Source organism: Felis catus, chromosome A1 (genome assembly GCF_018350175.1).
Source record: "Felis catus isolate Fca126 chromosome A1, F.catus_Fca126_mat1.0, whole genome shotgun sequence".
NCBI lineage: Eukaryota > Metazoa > Chordata > Mammalia > Carnivora > Felidae > Felis > Felis catus.
In genome coordinates, this window is record NC_058368.1 from 189,937,134 (window position 1) to 189,953,698 (window position 16,565).

General features: G+C 35.6%; 1 protein-coding gene across 2 annotated transcripts in view; it reads left to right on the forward strand.

The window, feature by feature from the left end:
• The window catches only part of SOX30 (SRY-box transcription factor 30), a 36,517-nt gene that overhangs the window by 11,701 nt on the left and 8,251 nt on the right, over positions 1-16,565 (forward strand). The window lies entirely within an intron of this gene.

Sequence of the window (16,565 nt, forward strand, 5' to 3'; positions counted from 1 at the left end):
GGGTTTTTAAGATCATTTAGGAGTACTGATGCATAGGGGCACTTGTACCCCAATGTTTATAGCAGCACTCTCAACAATAGCCAAATTATGGAAAGAGCCTAAATGTCCATCAACTGATGAATGGATAAAGAAATTGTGGTTTAGGGGCGCCTGGGTGGCGCAGTCGGTTGAGCGTCCAACTTCAGCCAGGTCACGATCTCGCGGTCCGTGAGTTCGAGCCCCATGTCGGGCTCTGGGCTGATGGCTCGGAGCCTGGAGCCTGTTTCCAATTCTGTGTCTCCCTCTCTCTCTGCCCCTCCCCCATTCATGCTCTGTCTCTCTCTGTCCCCAAAATAAATAAAAAACGTTGAAAAAAAATTTAAAAAAAAAAAAGAAATTGTGGTTTATATACACAATGGAGTACTACAGGGCAATGAGAAAGAACGAAATATGGCCCTTTGTAGCAACGTGGATGGAACTGGAGAGTGTGATGCTAAGTAAAATAAGCCATACAGAGAAAGACAGATACCATATGTTTTCACTCTTATGTGGATCCTGAGAAACTTGACAGAAACTCATGGGGGAGGGGAAGGAAAAAAAAAAAAAAAGAGGTTAGACTGGGAGAGAGCCAAAGCATGAGAGACTCTTAAAAACTGAGAACAAACTGAGGGTTGATGGGGGGTGGGAGGGAGGGGAGGATGGGTGATGGATATTGGTGAGGGCACCTTTTGGGATGAGCACTGGGTGTTGTATGGAAACCATTTTGACAATAAATTTCATATATTGAAAAAAAAAAAAAGATCATTTAGTTACCCTCCCACTCCCAAAGCACACCTTACTGTATAGAGCTGTGCTTCTCAAACTTTTATATGTATATCAGTCACATGTGATCTTGCTAAAATGCAGATTCTGAGTCAGTAGGTCTAGGATAGAGCAGTCTAAAGATATAGTAGGCCTGATATTCTGCATTTCTTACAAGCTCCTAAGTGATGTGAGTTCTGTTAGTTTGTAGACTACATTTTGAGGAGCAATGATATAGAGGAGAGTGCTTGGTTTGTGAGGTTAAATGACTGGTCTAAAGTTACACTGTGTTTTTTTTTAACCAAAAAATTTCCCGTATAAATTATCAGTAAAAGAAGTGATTTTATTTTATTTATTATTTAAAAAAATTTTTAATGCTTATTTATTTTTGAGAAAGAGAGAGAGCAAGTAGGGGAGGGACAGAGAGAGAGGGAGACACAGAATTCAAAGCAGGATCCAGGCTCTGAGCTGTCATCACAGAGCCCAACACAGGGATTGAACCCATGAACCACAAGATCGTCACCTGAGCCCAAATCAGACACAACTGACTGAGCCACCCAGGCTCCCCTAGGAAGTGATTTTCATAGGGAAGTATCTAGGGAAAACAAATTTGTAACTTTTCATTTTGGAGCCATGGAATTTAGCTCCTTTGCAAACATTGTAATAGAGTGTAACTTCTACTTTTCAATTGCTGTTAAGTGTATAAACAGAGATAGTTTCTATTGAAATTGGAGTGTTACATATCTAACACCAGTCTTTTATTGTTACTTATTTAGGAAGGTAAAATTACTTCCCATTTAGGTATACCAATAGCTCAAAGAACTTTTCAGGTGTATATTATGTTGCTTCAATTCTTAATGGGATTGCTGGCTTTAAGTCCTTAGCCCAGTTTGCCACAATTGTCCCCCATTTTGTAATTTACTGATGGTCAAGGGGACGGTGGCCCATGTGACTTTCTGATATTAGAAGAGGCAATATGGACCTTTTTTCTCAAAGCATTATGATTGTGCATTTTGACCTGTTTGGTGTTTCCTGAAGAATTGGTTTAAGGGCTTACTTTTGTTTTACTAACCTCATAACACTTTCAGGGTTTGAATGGTCTTTCAAGTGGTGTTGTGGAAAATATTTAAAAGCATATACTATCCACAATTTCCTGGAGCAAGGGACAACAGATGATGCAAGCAGCATACAGACTGAAAAGCCTAGAATAGACTGGGAAGGGAGATACACAGGGGAATAAGAGCTTTGAGAAGCTCCCACATATATTGGGGAACCCAGAATGGCACACACATGTCCTGGGCTAGCCACATATTCAGCAAACACCTGAGAAGACGGTAAGCTTTTACCCATGACTGATCTTTAGACTCTATATAAGTAGGAAATCAAGTCTAAGAAAAAATTGTGAACAGCTTGGTTAAGCACTGAAGGAGTGCCCCAACTTAGAACCAGTCTACAAAGATTGGGAGGCTATTTATTGCTTTGTTTTGCTTTGCTTTGTTTTGGCTCTACATGTTTAAAGAAATCTCTGCCAAATCACTAGGTGATCACTAAGCTAGAGGAACAGACTCAATAATCACACATGGCAAAGAATGAAATCTAAACAAAAAAGTTTAGAAAGGTCACCAATGAAGCACACAAGTACAACCCCAAAGAAGCAACAATATCATACCCTGGGTGGGGGAGAAATCTGATTTTTGGAAATACTACATGATAATACTCAAAAGGTCCAGTTTTCACCAAAAAAGTATTAAAAGCATGCCAAGAAACAAGATGGTATGGTATTTACAAGAAAAATGAACAGAAACTATTCCTAAGGAAGCCTTGACATTGGATTTATTAGACAAAGACTTTAAATCAACTTTCTTGAGCTAAAGGAGATAAAGGAAACTGTGGGCAGAAATCTAAATGAAACCAGGAGAATGGAGTATCACCAAATAGAGAACATCAATAAAGATACAGAAATTAAAAAAAGGGACCAAATGGAAATCCTGGAACTTAAAATTACAGTAAATGAATGAAAAATTCATTATGGAGATTCAACAGCAGATTTGAGCACGCAGAAGAATTAGTGAATCTGAAGCTAGGTCAGTGGAATCATCCAGTCTGAGAAGCAGAAAGAAAAAATAGTGAAGAACCTAAAAGACCTGGGAGATACCATTAGTTGTACTAACATAATCATCAGGGGAGTTCCAGGAGAAGGGGTGAGAAAAGAAAGGGCAGAAAGAATATTTAAAGAAATAATGGTCCAAAATGATCCAAATTTGAAGGAAGATGTGAGTCCAAGAAGTTCAATGAATATTAAATAGGATAAATTCAAAGAGATCCACACTAAAATACATTATGATCAAACCATTAAATGCCAAAAAATAAAGAGATAATCTTGAGAGCAACAAGAGGAAAGTGACTTATCTCATATAGGAGATTCTCAATAAGGCTAACAGCCAATTTCTCACCAGAAACCATGGAGGCCAGAAGGCCAGATGCATAGTGCTGAAAGAAAAAAAAGAAACATCAATTAAGAATTCTATAATTGACAAAATATCCTTAAAAAATAAAGGAGAAATAAAAACTTTCAGAGATAAAAGTTGAGGAAGTTCATAACTAGTTGACATGTCCTACAAGAAATGCTAAAGGGAGAACTTCAGACTGAAATGAAAAGACACTAGACAGTTACTTAAAGCCAAACAAAGAAATAAAGAACCCTGGTAAAGGTTACCACATAAGTAGGTACAAAAGCCAGTATTATTATATTTTTGGTTAGTAACTTCTCTTTGTTTTATATATTATTTAAAAGTCAAATGCATAAAACTATTATAAATCTATGTTAATGGATACAAAATGTATAAATATGTAATTTATGACAACAATATAAAGTGGGAGTGATGTTTTATATAGAGTTTTCATATGCCAATGAAGGCAAATATCAATTTAAACAGATTGTTATCAATTTAGGATTTTAATTGTAATCTACAAGGTAATCATTTAAGGAAATAACTTTAAAAATACACAAAAAGGAGGGGCATCTATGTAGCTCAGTCTGTTCAGGTCCAACTCTCGGTTTGGGCTCAGGTCATATCTTGTGGCTTCATGAGTTTGAGCCCCAAGTCAGGCTCTGTGTTAGCAGCATGGAACCTACTTGCGATTCTCTCTCTTCTTCTCTCTCTGCCCATCCCCTACTCACACTGTTTCTGTCTCTCTCAAAATAAATAATTTTTTTTTTAATTTTTTTTTTCAACGTTTATTTTTATTTTTGGGACAGAGAGAGACAGAGCATGAACAGGGGAGGGGCAGAGAGAGAGGGAGACACAGAATTGGAAACAGGCTCCAGGCTCTGAGCCATCAGCCCAGAGCCCGACGCGGGGCTCGAACTCACGGACCGCGAGATCGTGACCTGGCTGAAGTCGGACGCTTAACCGACTGCGCCACCCAGGAGCCCCTCAAAATAAATAATTTTTTAAAAATATTTCTTTTAAATTTTATTTATTTTTGAGAGAGACAGAGACAGAGCACAAGTGGGGGAGAGGCAGAGAGAGAGGGAGACACAGAATTTGAAGCAGGCTCCAGGCTCTGAGCTGTCAGCACAGAGACTGACATGGAGCTTGAACTCACAAACTGTGAGATCATGACATGAACCAAAGTCGGACACTTAACTGACTGAGCCACCCAGGTGCCCCAATAAATAAATTTTAAAAATAAAATAAAGTAAAAATATACACAAAGGAAATGAGTGAAACAAAATAGTACACTAGAAAAAACCCATTAAATACAAAAGAAGACCTTAATGGATAAATTGAGAAACAATAACAAAAGAATGACATATAGAAAGCAAATGGCAAAATGTTACAGTAAGTCCTTTCTGATCAGTAATCACTTTAAATGTAAGTAGATTAAACTCTCTAACTAAAAGGCGGAAATTTGCAGAATGGATTAAAAATAGGATCAAAATATATCCTGTTTGCAAAAGACTCACTTTAGATCCAAAGACACAAATAGGTTGAAAATGAAAAAATAAAAGAAGATATTCCATACTAATAGTAACCAAAGAGAGCTGGGGTGGCTGTAATAATATCAGACAAAATAGATTTTCTGTCAAAAATTATTAAGTAGACATTGATAAAAGAATCAATACTTTAAGAAGATACAGTGATTATAATCATATGCATATATAAAAACATGACTCCAAAATACATGAAGCCAAAACTGGCAGAATTAAAGGGAGAAATAGATAAATTTACAATAGTTGAAGACTTACTTTATTTTTGAGATATAGTTGATAGATAACATTATATTATTTTCATGTATACAACATGCTTTTTTTTTTTTTTTTGCTTGTGATAAGAAGTTTTAAGATTTATGGGGCACCTGGATGGCTCAGTCGGTTAAGTGACCAATTACGGCTCAGGTCACAATCTCACGGTTTGTGGATTCGAGCCCTGCGTCGGGCTCTGTGCTGACAGCTCAGAGCCTGGAGCCTGCTTCTGATTCTGTGTCTCCCTTTCTCTCTGCCCCTCCCCCTGCTTTCAGTCTGCCTCTCTCTCTCTCAAAAATAAATAAACATTAAAAAAAAATTTTTTTTAAAGAGATTTATTCTCTCAGCAACTTTGAAATATACAACTTGACAGTATTATTAACTACTGTCACTATGCTATACATTATGTCTTCAGGACTGACTTATAACTGGAAGTTTGTAACTTTTGACCACCTTCACCCATTTTTGCTCATTTCTAACCTCCTGTCCTGCCATCTCTGGCAGCTGCCAATCTGTTCTCTGATTCTACATATAAGTGAGATCATACCATGTTTGTCTTTCTCTGACTTATTTCACTTTGAATAAAGTTCTCAAGCTCCATTCATATTGTCACAGGATTTCTTCCTTTTTTGCAGCTGAATAATATTCCATTGTGTGTATGGAACTTCTGCTGCAATGAACATGGGGGTGCAGTTATTTTTTCAAGTTAGTATTTTCATTTATTTAAAATAAATACCCAGAAGCGGAATTGCTGAAACGATGGTAGTTGTATTTTTAATTTTTTGAGGAATGTTCATACTATTTCTCATAGTGGCTACATCAGTTTGCTTTCCCACCAACAGTACACAAGAGCTCCCTTTTCCCTACATCCACACTAACATTTGTTATTTTTTGTCTTTTTGATATTGATAGAACCATTTTAACATGTGTGAGGTGGGGTCTCATTGTGATTTTTATGTGCATTTCCCTGATAATTAGTGATGTTGAGCACCTTATCATGTACCTCTTGGCCATCGGTACGTCTTCTTGGGAAAAATGTCTGTTCAGATCTTATGCCCATTTTTTTCCTTTTTTTAAGGTTTATTTACTTATTGAAAGAGAGAGAGCAGGAGGAGGGGTAGAGAAAGAGGAGAGAGAGATTCCTAAGCATGCTCCACACTGACAGTGGGGGCTTGATCTCATGAACCATGCAATCATGACCTGAGCCAAAATCAAGAATTGGATGCATAATCAACTAAGCCACCCAGGCACCCCTTGTGCCCATTTTTAATTGAATTGTTGTTGTTGCTGTTGAGTTGTATGAGTTCTTTATATATTTTGCATATTAATTCCTTATCATATGTATGAGTTGCAAATATTTTTTCCCATTTGGTAGATAACTGTTACATTTTGTTGATGGTTTCCTTTCTTGTGCAGAAGCTTTTTATTTTGATGTGGTCCCACTTGTTTATTTTTGCTTTTATTGCTTTGCTTTTGGTGTCAGGCCCAAAAAATCATCAGTAATACTGATGTCAAGGAGCTTACTGTCTATGTGTTCTTCTAGGAATTTTATGATTTGGGGTCTTATGTTCAAGTCTTTAATTTATTTTGGGTTGCTTTTTATGTGTGGTTTAAGATAGGGGTTTCATTCTTTCCATGTAGCTGTTCAGTTTTCTTAACACCAGTTGTTGAAGAAATTCTTTTCTTTCTCCATTGTATATTCTTGACTCTTTTGTAAATTAATTGGCCATATATGTGTGGGTTTATTTCTGGTCTCTGTATAGTTTTCCATTGATCTATGTGTCTGCTTTTGTGTAATGCCATATTGTTTTGATTATTATAGCTTTGTAATATAGTTTGAAATCAGGGAGTGTAATGCCTCTAATTTTGTTCTTTCTCAAGATTGCTTTGACTATTTGGGGTCTTTTGTGGTTCCATCAAATTTTAGGATTGTTCTATAAAAAATGCCATTGGAATTTTGATGGGATTGCATTGAATCTGTAGATTGCTTTGGGTAGTATAGACATTTTAACAATATTATTTCTTTTGATCCATGAGCACAGCATATCTTTCCATTTATTTGTGTTTTATTCAATTTCTTTCATCAATGTCTTATATTTTTCAGTGTACAAGTCTACTATCTTTTTGGTTAACTTTATCTTTAGGCATTTTATTCTTTTTGAAGCAGTTGTAAAAGGGATTGTTTTCTTAATTCCTTTTTATAATAGTTTATTGTTAAAATATAGAAATGCAAATGATTTTTGTGTATAGATTTTGTATCGGGGCACTTTACCTAATTTGTCAATTAGCTCTAACATTTTTTGTTGGAATCATTAGGGTTTTCCATGTATAGTATCATGTAAGTGCAAACAGAGACAGTTTTACTTCTTCCTTTCCGGTTTGGATGCCTTTTATTTCTTTTTCTTGCCTGGATGTCTTTTTTTGACTTGGACTTCCAATACTATGTTGAATAAAAAAGGCAAGTATTAGCATCTTTGTCTTATTCTTGATCTTAGAGAAAACCTTTCAGCTTTTCAGCATTGAGTATGATGTTAGCTGTGTATACTTGAAATAATGAATAGAAGAGCATTCCTCTGGGGCACCTTGGTGGCTCAGTCAGTTAAGCATCTGCCATTGGCTCAAGTCATGATCTCATGGTTCGTGAATTTGAGCCCTGCAGCAGCCTGTCTGTCAGCACAGAGCCTGCTGCAGATTCTCTGTCTCCCTCTCTCTGCCCCTCCCCAACTAGCGCGCTCGCTCTCTCTCTCTCTCTCTCAATAAATAAATGAATAAATAAATAAATAAATAAATAAATAAATAAATAAATAAATAAAAACTTTAAAAAAGGCAATTCCTCCAAAATGAATGAAGATTACAAGGAGATAGAAGACTGTATAATACTGTAAACCAACTAGACATAATGGGCATATATAATGCTTCACCCAACAACAGAATATAGATGCTTCACAATTGCACATGGTATGTTATGTAGGATAAATCATATGTTGGGTCACAAAACAAGTCTCAAAAAATTTTTTTAAAGTTTTAAAATTTTACAAAGTTTCTTCTCCAACCATGATAAAATGAAACTGGTAATAACAGAAAGAAAACCAGAAAATTTAAAAATATATGGAAATTTAACTCTTAAACAACAAATGGGTCAAATAAGACATCACAAGGGAAATTATAAAATATTTGAGATGAGTGAAAATGAAAACACAGCATCTCAAAACTTCGTGAAAGCAGTACTGACAGAAATTATAGCTTCAATGACCTACATTTAAAAAGTAAGCTTTTAAGCAAACAGCATAACTTTAAACCTTAAGGATCCAGAAAAAGAAGAGCAAACAAAACCTAAGCTCACAAAAGGAAATAAATAATAAAGATTAGAGGTAAATAAAGAATAGGAAAACAAAAGAGACCTTAATGAAGTAGAGAAAAGCAAAATCAATAAAAGTTAGCTTTTTGAAAAGATCAATAAAATTGCTGAAACTTTAACTAGACTGACTAAGAAAAAAAGAGATAAGACATAAATTACTAAAATCAGATGTGAAATTCAGTACATTGCTACCAACCTTGCAGAAATAAAAATAACTATACGAGAATACACTGAATAATTGTATTTCTACCTGTCAGATAACCTAAATAAAATGGACAAATACATGAATTATCAAAACTGACTCAAGAAGAAATAGCAAATCTGAACAGACCTATATTAAGAGATTGAATCAGTAATCAAAAACTTCCCAGCAAAGAAAAGCCCTAGGCTAGATAATTTCATTGGTGAATTCTACCAAATGTTTAAAGAGGAATTAACACCAATCCTCAAACTCTTCTAAAAAAATATGAGGGAACACTTCTAGGGCCAGTATCACTCTGCTACCAAAGCCAGACAAAGATGTCATGAGAAGGAAAATTACAGACCAATATATCTTAACCATATAGATGTAAAATATGTTCAGTAAAATACTAGCAAACAGAATCCAGCAGCATATGAAAAGGATTACATATCGAGACCAAGTGGGATTTACCCCAGGAATGTAAGTATGGTTCAACATCTGAAAATCAATCAGTGTAATACACCTCACAAATACAATAAAGGCAGAAAATCACCCTATCATCTCAAATAATGTAGAAAAAGCATTTGATAAAATCCAACAATTCCTGATTTCAAAACTTAATGGGAAAACTAGGAATAGAACTTCCTCAGTGTGATAAAGGGCATTTTTGTTCAAAACCTACAGTTAATATTATCATCACTGATGAAGGACCAACAGCTTTCCTCCTAAGATTTGGAACCAGAAAAGGATATCTGCTTCCACAATTACTGTTCAACATTGTACTAGAAGTTCTAGCCAGAGAAATTAAGTGTGTGTGTGTGGGGGGTGGGGGAGAGACATCCAAAATAAAAGAAATAAAATTACTTCTTTTTACACATCATCCTATAAATGGAAAATCCTGTATTTAGAATATCCCAAAGAATCCACAAAAACTTGTTGGAGCCAGTGAATAATTCAGCAAAGTTGCAGGATAGAATATCAATATACAAAAATCACCTGAATTTTCTGTACACTAATGAGCAATCCAAAAAGGAAATTAAGAAAACAATTCCACTTACAATAGCATCAAAAAGTGAAATACCTAGGAATAAATCTAACCACGGATGTGCAAGACTATCAACTGAAAACTACAAATCATTATTGAATGAAATTAAATATCTAAATAAATCCAAAGGTATTTATGTACATGCATTGGAAGACTTAATATTGTTAAGATGACAGTACTTCCCAAAGTGATTTATAGAATCAATACAATCCCTGTCAAAATCCCAATGGCCTTTTTTTGAAGAAATGGAAAAGCTGATCCTAAAATTTATATGGAATTGTAAGTGACCCAGAATAGTTTTAAAACAATCTTGAGAAAGGAGAACAAAGTTAGAGGAGTGACTTCAAACTTACTACAAAGCTACTGTATCAAACAATGTGGTATCAAGAAAATGAAAAGCCATGTCACTGTCTGGGAGAAAATATTTGCAAAAGATGTATCTGATACAGGACTGGTGTACAAAATATACAAAATATTGAATTCTTAAAACTCAACAATAAGTAAATAACCTGATTAAAAATGGACAAAAGACCTGTGAACAGACGCCTCACCAAAGAACATATACAGATGGCAGTTAAGCACATGAAAAGATGCTTCACATTATGTATCTTTAGGGAATTAGAAATTTATTTTTATCTATTTACTCATTTTTTAAGATCAGCCCCATTATGATTTTTTTTATTTAATTAATTTTTAAAAAAATTATATCCAAGTTAGCATATAGTGCAACAATGATTTCAGGAGTAGATTCCTTAATGCCCCTTACCCCTTTAGCCCATCGCCCCCCCCACAACCCCTCCAGTAACCCTCTGTTTGTTTTCCATATTTAAGAGTCTCTTATGTTTTGTCTCCCTCCCTGTTTTTATATTATTTTTGCTTCCCTTCCCTTATGTTCATCTGTTTTGTATCTTAAAGACCTCATATGAGTGAAGTCATATGATATTTGTCTTTCTCTGATTCACTAATTTCGCTTAGCATGATACCCTCTAGTTCCATCCACATAGTTGCAAATGGCAAGATTTCATTCTTCTAGATTGCTGAGTAATACTCCATTGTATATACATATATATATGTACATATATATATACATATATACATACATATATGTGTGTGTGTGTGTATATATATGTGTGTGTGTGTATATATATATATATATATATATATATATATATATACACACACACACTACATCTTCCTTATCCATTCATCCATCGATGGACATTTGGGCTCTTTCCATACTTTGGCTATTATTGATAGTGCTGCTATAAACACTGTGTCCCTTTGAAACAGCATACCTGTATCCCTTGGATAAATACCTAGTAGTGCAATTGCTGAGTCATAGGGTAGTTCTATTTTTAATTTTTTGAGGAACCTCCATACTGTTTTCCAGAGTGGCTGTACCAGTTTGCATTCCCACCAGCAGTGCAAAAGAGATCCTCTTTCTCCACATTCTCGCCAACATCTGTTGTTGCCTGAGTTGTTAATGTTAGCCATTATGATAGGTATGAGGTGGTATCTCATTGTGGTTTTGATTTGTATTTCCCTGATGATGAATGATGTTGAGCATTTTTTTCATGTGTCGGTTGGCCATCTGGATGTCTTCTTTGGAGAAGTGTCTATTCATGTTTTTTGCCTGTTTCTTCACTGGATTATTTGTGTTTTGGGTGTTGAGTTTGATAAATTCTTTATAGATTTTGGATACTAACCCTTTATCTGATATGTTATTTGGAAATATCTTCTCCCATTCTGTCAGTTGCCTTTTAGTTTTGCTGATTGTTTCCTTCACTGTGCAGAAGCTTTTTATTTTGATGAGGTCCTAATAGTTCATTTTTGCTTTTGTTTCCCTTGCCTCTAGAGATGTGTTGAGTAATAAGTTGTTTTTGCCTGCTTTCTCCTCAAGGCTTTTGATGGCTTCCTTTCTTGTATTTAGGTCTTTCATCCATTTTGGGTTTATTTTTATGTATGGTGTAAGAAAGTGGTCCAGGTTCATTTTTCTGCATGTTGCTGTCCAGTTTTCCCAGCACCACTTGCTGAAGAGACTGTTTTTATTCCATTGGATATTCTTTCCTGCTTTGTCAAAGATTAGTTGGCCATACATTTGTGGGTCCATTTCTGGGTTCTCTATTCTGATCCATTGATCTGAGTGTCTGTTTCTGTGCCAGTACCATGGTGTCTTGATGATTACAGCGTTGTAGAACAGCTTGAAGTCCAGTATTGTGATGCCTCCTGCTTTGGTTTTCTTTTTCAAGATTGCTTTGGCTATTCGGGGTCTTTTCTGGTTCCATATAAATTTTAGGATTGTTTGTTCTAGCTCTGTGAAGAATGCTAGTGTTATTTTGTTAGGGATTGCATTGAATATGTATATTGCTTTGGGTAGTATTGACATTTTAACAATATTTGTTCTTCCTATCCAGAAGCATGGAATATTTTTCCATTTCTTTGTGTCTTCTTCAATTTCTTTCATAAGCTTTCTATAGTGTCCAGTGTATAGGTTTTTCACCTCTTTGGTTAAATTTATTCCTAGGTATTTTATGGTTTTTGTTACAATTGTAAATGGGATCTATTCCTTGATTTCTCTTTCTGTTGCTTCATTATTGGTGTATAGGAATGCAACCAATTTCTGTGCATTGATTTTATATCCTGCAACTTTGCTGAATTCATGGATCAGTTCTAGCAGTTTTTTGGTGGAATCTTTTGGGTTTTCCATCTATAGTATCATGTTATCTGCGAAGAGTGAAAGTTTGACCTCCTCCTGGCCGGTTTGGATTCCTTTTATTTCTTTGTGTTGTCTGATTGCAGAGGCTAAGATTCCAATACTATGTTGAATAACAGTGGTGAGAGTGTACATCCCTGTCTTGTTCCTGACCTTAGGGGGAAAGCTCTCAGTTTTTCCCCATTGCGGATGGTATTAGCGTTGGGTCTTTCATACATGGCTTTTATGATCTCAAGGTATGATCCTCTGTCCCTACTTTCTGGAGGGTTTTTATCAAGAAAGGATGCTGTATTTTGTCAAATGCTTTCTCTGCATCTATTGAGAGGATCATGTGGTTCTTGTCCTTTCTCTTATGATGTGACAAATCACATTGATTATTTTGCGGATATTTAACCAGCCCTGCATCCCAGGTATAAATCCCACTTGGTCGTGGTGAATAATTTTTTTAATGTATTGTTGGATCCAGTTGGCTAATAACTTGAGGATTTTTGCATCCATATTCATCAGGGAAATTGGTCTATAGTTCTTTTTATTGGGGTCTTTGGTTTTGGTCTTCTATGCTGGCTTCATAGAAGGAGTTTGGAAGTTTTCCTTCCATTTCTATTTTTTGGAACAGCTTCAAGAGAATAGGTGTTAACTCTTCCTTAAATGTTTGGTAGAATTCCCCTGGAAAGCCATCTAGCTCTGCACTCTTGTTTTTTGGGAGATTATTGATTACTAATTCGACTTCTTTGCTGGTTACAGGTCTGTTCAAATTTTCTATTTCTTCATGTTCAGTTTTGGTAGTTTATATGTTTGTAGGAATTTGTTCATTTCTTCCAGATTGCCTATTTTATTGGCATATAATTGCTCATAATATTCTCTTAATATTGTTCTTGTTTCTCCTGTATTGGTTGTGATGTCTCCTCTTTCATTCTTATTTTATTTATTTGGGTCCTTTCCTTTTTCTTTTTGATCCAACTGGTTAGTGGTTTATCAATTTTGTTAATTCTTTCAAAGAACCAGCTTATGGTCTCGTTGATCTGTTCTACTGTTTTTTTTGTTTGTTTTGTTTTGTTCTGTTTTGTTTTTGATAGCATTGATTTCTGCTCTCATCGTTATTATTTCCTGTCTTCTGCTGGTTTTGGTTTTATTTGCTGTTCTTTTTCCAACTGTTTAAGGTGTAAGGTTAGCTTGTGTATCTGAGACCTTTCTTCCTCCTATGGAAAAGATTGGTGTGCTATATACTTCCCTCTTATGACTGCCTTGGCTGTGTCCCAGAGGTTTTGGGTTGTGGTGTTATCATTTTCATTGGCTTCCATATACTTTTTAATTTCCTCTTTAACTGCTTGGTTAACCCATTCATTCTTAAGTAGGATGTTCTTTAGTCTGCAAGTATTTGTTATCTTTCCAAATTTTTTCTTGTGGTTGATTTCGAGTTTCACAGCGTTGTGGTCTGAAAATATGCACGGTATGATCTCGATCTTTTTGTACTTGTTGAGGGCTGATTTGTGTCCCAGTATGTGATCTATTCTGGAGAACGTTCCAAGTGCACTGGAGAAGAATGTATATTCTGCTGCTTTAGGATGAAATGTTCTGAATATATCTGTTAAGTCCATCTGGTCCAGTGTCTCATTCAAAGCCATTGTTTTCTTCTTGATTTTCTGTTTAGATGATCTGTCCATTGTTGTAAGTGGGGTGTTGAAGTCCCCTACTATTATGGTATTATTATCAATGAGTTTCTTTATGTTTGTGGTTAATTGATTTATATATTTGGGTTCTTTCACATTTGGAGCATAAATGTTTACAATTGTTAGGTCTTCTTGGTATATATACCCCTTAATTATGATATAATGCCCTTCTTCATCTTTTATTACAGTCTTTATTTTGAAGTCTAGATTGTCTGATATAAGTAGGCTACTCCAGCTTTCTTTTGTCGACCATTAGCATGATAGATGGTTCTCCATCCCCTTACTTTCAGTCTGAAGGTGTCTTTAGGTCTAAAGTGGGTCTCTTGTAAACAGCATATAGATGGATTTTGTTTTCATATCTATTCTGTTACCCTGTGTCTTTTGATTGGAGCATTTAGTCCATTGACGTTTAGAGTGAGTGTAAGATATGACGTTTAGAGTGAGTGTAAGATATGAATTTTTTGTTTAATTTTTTTTAATTATTTATTTTTGACAGACAGAGAGACAGAGCATGAGTGAGGGAGGGGCAGAGAGAGAGGGACGCATAGAATCCAAAGCAGGATCCAGGCTCTGAGCTGTCAGCACAGAGCCTGACACCGGGCTCGAACTCACAGACCACGAGATCATGACCTGAGCCAAAGTCGGATGCTCAACCAACTGAGCCACCCAGGTGCCCCTGAAAGATATGAATTTATTGCCATTATGTTGCGTGTAGAGTTGGAGTTTCTGGTGGTGTTCTCTGGCCCTTTCTAGTCTTTGTTGCTTTTAGTCTTTTTTTTTTTTTTCCTCTGTCTTTTCTCTCCCCAGAGAGTCCCCCTTGAAGTTTCTTGCAGGTCTGGTTTAGTGGTCACCAACTCCTTTAATTTTCATTTTGTCTGGGAAACTTTTAATCTCTTTTTCTATTTTGAATGACAGCCTTGCTGGATAAAGAATTACTGGCTGCGTATTTTTCCAATTCAGCACATTGAATGTATCCTGCCACTCCCTTCTGACCTGCCAAGTTTCTGTGGATAGGTCTGTTGCAAGCCTGATCTGTCTTCTCTTGTAAGTTAAGGACTGTTTTTCCCTTACTGGTTTCATGATTCTTTCTTTGCCTGAGTATTTTGTGGATTTGACTATGATATGCCTTGTTGATGGTCAGTTTTTGTTGAATCTAATGGGAGTCCTCTGTGCTTCCTGGATTTTGATGTCTGTGTCTTTCCCCAGGTTAGGAAAGTTTTCCAGTATGATTTGCTGACATAACCCTTCTACCTGTTTTTCTCTGTCTTCATCTTCTGGGACCCCTATGATTCTCATGTTGTTCCTTTTTAATAAGGCACTGATTTCTCTAATTCTTAAATCATTCTCTTTTGCCTTAGTCTTCCTCTTTTTGTCTGCTTCATTATTCTCCATAAATTTGTCCTCTATATCACTGATTCACTGCTCTGCCTCATCCATCCTTGCTGCCATGGCCTCTATTCGAGATTGCAGCTCAGTTATAGCATTTTTTATTTCATCCTGACTGGCTTTTACTTCTTTTATCACTGCAGGAAGGGATTCTAATCTATTTTCTAACCCCAGCTAGTATTTTTATTATCGTGATTCTAAATTCTGGTTCAGACATCTTGCTCGTATCTGTGTTGATTAGGTCCCTGGCTGTCATGTCTTTTTTCTTTTGGGGTGAATTCCTTCATTTCATCATTTTGAAGGAAGAAAAGGAATTAATAAGGTAAAAAAAATTAAAATTAAAAAATTAAAAACACACACATACACAAAATCAAAGAAATTATGCTAGATCCTGGGTATATTTTGTTCTGGTTGTTGAAAGGAGCTTCATAGATTAGAGAAAAAAGAGAAAAAGGGGGGAAAAAAAGATGAAAAAGAAAAAAAGAAAAACATTTGAAAATTTGAAAAAGTGAATACAATGGAATATAATGAAATGAAATGATGGAAGTAAAATAGAATTTGAAAAATTTACAAAATAGTCAAAAATGTAGTAGGAAAAAATTAAAGAAAAATATTTTTAATAAAAATTGAAAATAAAACTATTTTTTTTCTCTTTCTGATGAGTTCTGTGGTTCAGGTTGTGAAGATTATTGTGTTAATCCTCAAATCAATTTTCTAGGTGTGCAGGGTGGTTTAGTGTTGACCTGGCTGTATTTCATGGATGTGAGGTGCAAGAAAAAAAAAAACTTCCAAGCTGTTCTGCCATCTTGGCTCTTCCCAGCTCCATTATGTTTTATTTGAAAGTGTTGGTTCTTCCTCCTTTTTTCTTTCTTTTTAAATTTTTATTTAAATCCAAATTAGTCAACATATATTGTAAAATTGATTTCAGGAATAGAATTTAGTGGTTCACCACTTACATATAACACCCAGTGCTCGTCCCAACAAGTCTTCTCCTTAATGACTCTTGCCCATTTAGCCCATCTCCCCACCCAGCACCCCACCAGCAACCCTCAGTTTATTCTCTGTATTTAAGAGTCTCTTATGGTTTGTTTCCCTCTCTGTTTTTCTTATTTTTCCTTCCCTTCCCCTATGTTCATCTGATTTGTTTCTTAAATTCCACATATGAGTGAAATCATATGATATT